Source organism: Leopardus geoffroyi, chromosome B3 (genome assembly GCF_018350155.1).
Source record: "Leopardus geoffroyi isolate Oge1 chromosome B3, O.geoffroyi_Oge1_pat1.0, whole genome shotgun sequence".
Classification (NCBI taxonomy): Eukaryota; Metazoa; Chordata; class Mammalia; order Carnivora; family Felidae; genus Leopardus; species Leopardus geoffroyi.
Window position 1 is genome coordinate 100,219,973 of NC_059337.1, and position 8,314 is coordinate 100,228,286.

Genomic DNA, 8,314 nt, shown 5'->3' on the forward strand with positions numbered 1-8,314 from the left:
TTGCCGGATGACATTTTAAAAGTTTCAGTTTCCACACTGAAAAATAGGCTTGCATGTTCTATTTCTCTAATACTCTATAATTTTCAGCCCTCCCTACTTACCTGGCTGTTGTAAAGACCAATCTAGTGGTGACATAATGCCCATTCTCCTCAAGAGGATTTAGAAATCAATGACTTCTATGAGTCATTATGGACTGAGAGCTCATCATAGTTCTTAAAACTGAAAACTCGATTATCTTTTTTAAGTGGAGTTATTAGTAACCATATTTTAACACGATTTGGAAATAAATGGAGTATCTTAAATATACTGTATCTTGATTTTTAGAAAATATTTGATAAAGTTTCTCATAGTATTTCTATGGATAAAATGATGAAAGCTAATGTCACTGCAATGCTTAGTGGAGGTACAGCTGATTGAATAACACATTGAAAGGATATTGATTACTGGTTCTGAAAAATATTTGCTTAATGGCATACCACCTACCAGTTTCTGTTCTTGGTCCTGTCAGGTACCATATTTTCTATTAATAACATGAAAGAAAATTACGTATAATTGATTAACACAACCAACCAGAGATTAAAAATGATCCTGATATGTTAGCATATTGTACAGAAAATTTTTAAACAATAAACAAATAGTAAGTGGAAATTTAGCCTCAGGTTAGGAAATTCTGGACTTCAAAGCAAATCTTGTTCAATAGATCTGAGTATATAGTTTATTACAAATACAAATTTAGTTGGGGGAAAAGTGTGGTTGCTTTTTAGCTAACTTAGCTTGAGATATCAATAGAAGTGTAATACCCAGAACTCCAGAAGTAATGTATCCCACATCATTCAGCACTGATGAGGTATTATCTTGTGTTATATTCTGAAGAGAGATGTAGTAGAAAAACTAGCCTATGTCCTGGAAAAAGTGACCAAATGGTGGGGGATCTGGAAACACAGAGGCTGAAAGGGGTTCTGGACTGTGTCACTGAGGAGGACAAGGACTGAGGGGAGATGTGGTCATCATGTCCTTCTAGGCTGGCATGGAGCACAGGCTATAGACTTGCTCCTCCTACCAGAGAGGAGGGCCCAGACCAAGAGGGAAATGGAGCAGGTGAACTGGGCTCTGGTTCAGGATGAGAACGAACCAAAACCCACTGAGTACATCTCCAAAGGCAAGCACTCTGTCACAGGCTGGTCTTTGACAAGGATGCCTCCTGCCCTTCATCCATGTGCTCATTTGCTCATCTGACAAAACTAAATTTGAGAAACTTGTGGTTCCTTCAAAACCGAAGTTTATGAAATTTATTATAAGTTATTAAGACAAGAAGTTAAATCATATAGACATCAGCTCCTTATAATGTAGGTAGTTTCACAAACGTGAGGCAAGTCAAGAGGTGCCCACGGGTATCTTGTCTCACTATTTACCTCTTGCAACAATTGTTTTGCTTCAGTCACTACTGGCAACGAAACTGGAATTTATGTCTGTTTTTACTCCATTTGTATAGCAGTGAGGAGAATGAGCTCTGGAGACAGACTGCTTTTGCTTGAATTTTGGTTTTACAGTGTAGGTTTGGGATATGTTATCTGAACCTTTTCCAATCTGAAAACCGGAAATAATTGACCTACACATGGGATGGTTGTGAGAATCAGATGAGCTAGTGCATGTAAAGCACTTAGTGCGGCTCCTGCAACTGAGCAAACCCTCAGTGAATGTTACTGTGATTGTAATATTGGTAGTAATAAACCGTGCCCACCTTTGCAATGTAGTTCCTGGGTTTTACCTTCAAATTTACTCTATGTACTTCAGATGCTGAATAACTCAATTTGTTTGGGTCATCGTCCTGCTTTGGGAGTAGAATTTGAAAATACGAAATGGGGCTTCTTAAACAGATAAAGGGAAGCATGGTATGGTAGGAGCAGGAACCTGGTCCCAGTCCATTCAGACTAGCGCTGTGACTAGACAGACCACTTAGGCTAAACATCAGTACAATGAGAGGATTTTGTTCTTTCCTGGCTAAAATGTTTTGTCCTAAATGAGGCCATGACTGGAAAAGACTAATAAATCATGAGGATAGACAGAAGGAATGGGAATACTAAAAAGCCTAAACATTGACTACTTAGTCTGTGAACCAAAGTGCCTCCTTTACAAGCTCCAATGTGCAATTAATGGTCCTTGTGAGCTGTATAAAACAAGACAATAATAACCATGTCTTCCAATTACTTCCTATTAGAAATCACTAAAACTCCCCTAAATTTTAATAAGGGTGTACTTCATTCAACTAAAGTGAGGTTAAAGGTGACACCTGCCAGACATTGCCACGCTAATCACATACAGTCTTTCTTATAGTCTGGCGTGCTATGTTAAAGGGTCACAGCCAAATGGAATAGAAAATTGCCTGCTGTATAACCCCAGAGTGTTGTTTATTTGATTTGCACTGGAATTCTGCAGATTGATTACAGGATCAAGAACAGATGGTATTAAAAGAATCCTTTTACTGCCAGATGGCCTCTTGAAGCTTTAACCTAGAGCCACATGCTCTCTGTATCAGTATCTAGCCCCAGTAATCAAAGGTACAAGTTTCATTACACCCCCACCCTCTCCTTCCTCTACTCCCTTCCCCCAATTTAGCCAGCACCTTCAGTTTGAATGTACTGTGCCTACAAGGAATAAGATGCTTCGTTTGCCAGGAATTCAATGTCACAGGAAAAAAATAGACCCATAAATATACAATTCTTATGTAACAGGATAAGTGAAATGTAGAAGTGTGTGGAGCAGTGTGGGAGTATTAGAGGAGGGCTTTCTAGCTCAAATGAGGAATTAGGGAGGCAATTTAAATGATAGAGAGGACTCCATCATTGGGGGATGATAGATACTGTTTTGTTAAAGTTAAATAACAATTAGCCAGGGAAATAAATGGAACAGGGAGGGGTGGGCCTTCTAAGCAGAGGGTGAAACATGAACATAGACGTGGCAACAGGAAACAGCATGGTGACCATCAAATGCACTATAAGCAGTTCCATGTTGCTGAATCACAAAGTACGGGGCGGGAGGTAGAAAATAATTAGACAAAAGAAGTTGGCGTGGGCTAACCTAAGAAGATCCATTTGTGTGCTGCTAAGTAGCATAGACTAGTGGTTCACAGTATGGCCCATGGATCAACAGTCTCAACATCACCTGGGAATTTGTTGGACTTGAAAATGCTCAGGTCCTATCCTGGACCAAGTGAATTAGAAATTCTGAGGGTAGGGCCCATGAGCTGCTGATTCCACAGTTGATTCTGAGGTCCATTACAGTTTGAAAAACATTTGTGTAGACTTTATCCTATAGTAGGAAAGGAACTTTTGAAGACTGTTAAGAAGAGTGCCATGGACTCTTCATGATATCAGATATGCATTCCCACGTCTTTTGTGATTTTAGAGATTATTGCTCTAATGAAAGGCCACTCAAGAAGATGGAATTGCATTTGGAAAACAAAGTCAGTTACATTTTCTCACATATCTATAAAACTATCGAGCTGGATAGAATCAAGCTATTGGGAAGGAACATATCCTGAAAAGTCCTTATCATAGAGATACTATCTGGATAGGCTACAAAAGATATGTCTGGCACATTTGGAGATATTTTTCCTCGTTAGTCAAAAATTACACTAGAAATTGTTGTTAAACTCATTCAGATACCATATATATGTAAACTTTGAAAAAGTGGCCCATCCTATCCATAATCCTGTACTTTTCAAGCTTTATTTTTAGCAGTGGAATTTTTTTTTTAAAGAATCATTTATACCATCTTCCAATATATAAAATAAATAAAAGTCAAGTCACTCTGGTTGAAGCTCAGGAAAGGGAGCACTTTACTTGTCCCCTTTGATAGTCTCTGAGACAACACCATCAAGCCCATTGTTTTAGAATCATTGATCTATTTTATTCCTGGTAGGCATGAATAATCCCACTTCATTAATAAGGCTGATGGTAGCTGTATCACACTCAGAATTTTCTAGAGAAACAGAACCAATAGGATATCTGCATATGAGTGTGTGGTGTATCCTAGAATTTTCTAGAGAAACAGAACCAATAGGATGTATGTACATGAGTATGTGGTGTATCCTAATTCACTAGTCTATATGTATGTGTAATAGATACATCTACATACAGACAGAATGGAAAAGGGGGAGATTTATTATAAGGAATTCACTTGTGTGATTGTGGGGGGCTGGCAAGTCTACAATTTGCAGGGCAGGCCAGCAGCCTGAAAACTAGCAAGAGTTGACATTGTAGGCTTGAGTCCAAAGGAGTCTGGAGGCAGAGCTTTCTTCTTCCTTCAGGGACCCCAGTCTTTTCTCATAAGGCCTTCAACTGATTATATGAGGCCCACCCACATTATGGAGGATAATATGCTTCACTCAGTATCTACTGATTTAAATGTTCATCACACTTTCAAAAGACCTTCACAGTAATATCTAGGCTGGTTGACCAAACAGCTGGGTCATAATCACAGCCTAGGCAATTTGACAAATAGCTGAAATAGATGGTGATTTTCCTTGCTACTATAGTAATAAGAAAGGTTCTGAAGAGCTAGGTGACCAGAGACAAAAACCAAACATCTTAAAGTGCAAATGTATTCAAAAATTTCTTCTTTGCAATGAATAATGTAACTAGAGGGCTAGCCAGTGCCATATGAGGAAAGGCAGGGAAAAGCAAGCCTAATTTTGGTGAATTTATCTTACCTCAAAAACAAATGATAGAGTAGAAGTTAGTCACCAAAACTCTGCCAAAAACTAAAAACTTTTCATTAAAGAGCGATTAACATTTGAGGCTGATACAGCAGCAGATTAGAGTTTCATGCATAGCTCTGCTATTTCCTAGCAACTGGTTCTCATTACCAGGGATGTTAGTGAAGGAAATGAAATTCTTGCTTGTTGAAAGCTGAGCTCATGCCAAAAGAATAACAGCTCTTCAATTTAAAGGAAAGTAGTTCAGAAAGGAGTGGCAGAATGATAACCAATACAGGTCATGCATGCATTTAATCACTTAACAAGTGTTTGGACTGTAAACTGTGATCTCTTGCACGGCACAGCTCAAATCTCAGAATGGAACTTCCCTCTACATCCACTGCCACGCCGGACTACATGAGTTACTAGGCTGGTACCACCCTCATCAGTTTGTCCACGGCCATTGGATCAGGGCAGCCATTTTGTACATCAACAACCTGTGAGGTAATTTAGCACACAAAAAAGAAAACTCTACCCCACAGAGAAGATAGTGACTAAATTACCAAGTCTAATTCTCCCCTTGAGAAAGTTTTGAGTCCTAAAAAGAAAGTGAATCAGAAGTAGCTGGTAAGGGGAACAAAGTCTAAAAACCACAAAGAGAAGCCAAGGGATCAGAGCACAGAGCATGACTTCACAATATAGAAGAGGGTCTGACAAGAAAAAGAGAATGATAATACCATGTGATAAATGTCACAACAGCAAGGCATGTAAAACACTGTGGGGAAACATTGAAAAGGTACTTGGAAGGTGACTAAGAATGGCTTTTTGGAGGAGACCATACCAATAGCGGAGTAGTAATAATGGCAGGCACTGGGGCGCCTGGGTGGCGCAGTCGGTTAAGCGTCCGACTTCAGCCAGGTCACGATCTTGCGGTCCGTGAGTTCGAGCCCCGCGTCGGGCTCTGGGCGGATGGCTCAGAGCCTGGAGCCTGTTTCCGATTCTGTGTCTCCCTCTCTCTCTGCCCCTCCCCCGTTCATGCTCTGTCTCTCTCTGTCCCAAAAAAAATAAATAAACGTTGAAAAAAAAATTAAAAAAAAAATAAGTAAGAATTAAATAATAATAATAATAATAATAATAATAATAATAATAATAATGGCACTGTCAAGGATTCCATAAACTTCTGCTATTGAGAGGGTGACTGATGGCTCCCTACAGCCAGAATTGGATCTTGAGGAAGAGAAACTTTCTAGTTCTCAAATTACATTGGATTGGCATATAGCTCAGGCATGTGTCTGTGGCTCTCTTTACGTGACTTCCACTTCTCTTGCTGATACTTGGTTCCCATGTGGCCCCAGACACTTTTTTTCCCTATGTGTATTTGCAATAAGACCTCTTACAATCAAGAGAGTTGATGTTACTTGTAACACGAAAACCAAATATGCCACTTTGGGTTCATCACTTATTATACAATTAGGAAATTTTGCAAATCAAGGCCAAAACAATCTAAAAGCCAAAATGTGGCTTCAGAATAAGTCAATGTCCTTAAAATTCAAATTTATAAAATGGAAAAAAAAAGACTTACTCCATCTAATTTTTTATTTTAATCCCTGAAAGATTTCACTTACATAAATTGTGACTGATACATAGTAGACAAATGAAGACGGAATTTATACTGCCCTCCTTTTCAGTTACGGATTGGAAACCATGAGTCAAAAATCAAAAGTTAAAAAAAAAGAAAAAGGAAAAAAACAAAAACAAAAACGGAGCGCCTGAGTCATTTGAGCATCCCATCCTCGATTTCAGCTCAGGTCATGAACCCAAGTTTGTGGGATGGAGCCCTACATCACACTGAGTGTGGAGTCTGCTTAAGCTTCTCTCTCTCTCTCTCTCTCTCTCTCTCACTCACACCCCCACTCCTCTCTCCTGCTTATACCCTCTCTCTCACTCTACCTAAAAAATAAAAAAAACAGAAGTTACTGTCCCTCAAACCATATTCAAATGTCAGATTTTCCACAAAACACTGAATCAAAATGAAAATGAAACACATATGTACATACACACATACTTTATGAAAACCAGAATTATTAACTGGTATATCGTTTGGTTCAGTCTCTCCTTCCAGTTGGGTTTCCTTAACTGTCAGACTGCTACAGGACACAAAAGCAACACAACATAGACAACCATTGAAGAATGGAGAGAAATGTATTTCCCTTTACAGATTCATTCAGCCATTAGTTGTGATTGTAATTGTAATTCAGCAATAACAGTGACAGTACCAACAGTGGTGTTAGTGGTTCTATCAACTGTGCAAAATTATTTGTTAATAGTATCTTGCAACAGATAAGCTGAGTTAAAAATTTGAGCATCCTAATAACTACAAAGATGGATTTTCCGTTTACTGAACACAATGTAACAGTCCTAATGGAAATGCATGCAGATTTGCATTGTGTTAACTTGAAAAAGCTGAACTTCAAACATCAGTAAAATTCTATTTTCAGCACAAAATTAGGAACAATGTAAATCAAATTTTTTAACCTTGAAGAACTATAATTTTAAATTGGAGGAAGGATGAATGAATGATCAACTGTGTTTATGTTAGTGGCATATGTCTTAGCCACTTTAAAAAAAATTTTTTATAATGTTTATTTTTGAGAGAGAGAGAGAGTGCAAGCAGAGGAGGGGCAGAGAGAGAGGGAGACACAGAATGCAAAGCAGGCTGCAGGCTCTGAGCTGTCAGCACAGATGTCTTGGCCACTTTTGATCTTAAACATCTTTGTCAGTCCTATGAGAGCAATTCAACATGAAAAATGCAAGTTTTGAATTTTGCCAAGTCTTTAGGAGCAATCATTTACGTAAAATGAAACTATAATGTACTTTCTCCGCTTTAATGATATGCCAGTACCATTCATGCCAATAAAATTTCTTCAGTTTATTGACTGGCAACTGAGTCTAAAGAGGCAGAGAAGTCATAAGTTTATGTTTCAGGCTATTAGGTTCTGATGGTTAATTTTACGTATCAACTTGACTGGGCTAAGGGCTGCTAAGATTACTGGTAAAACACTATTTCTGGGTGTGTCTGTGAGGGTGTTTCCAGAAGAGATTAGCATTTGAATTGGTGAACTAAATAAAGCAGCTGATCCTCCCCACTGTGTGTGGCATGATCCTATCTGCTGAGGGCCTGAATGGAACAAAAGGTGGAAGAAGGGCAAATTCACTTTCTCTGCTTGAGCTGAGACACCCATCTTCTCCTGCCCTCAGACATCTTCACCCCCTGGTTCTCTGACTTTTGGACTCAGATTGGGATGTATACTTTAGCGCCCCTATTCTCAGACCTTCAGACTTGAATAGCTGTCCTACTTCTCCAGATTGCAGATCAAGGAATTTCTTGGCTTCCATAATTCTTATTGGTTCTATTTTTATAGAGAAACCTAATATGGAAGTGATATTTAGAAAATCTGAAATATACAGCTCATTGGATATAGTCATCCTGTAGGTTTCTAGTTCTAGGAGTTTTGTGGGTTGTTTTTTGTTTGTTTTTTGCCTTTTTTGGGGTTCTGAAACTCTTCGGCAGTCTATGACTCTAACCCCCAGAAAAATGCATATATGCACATGTACACT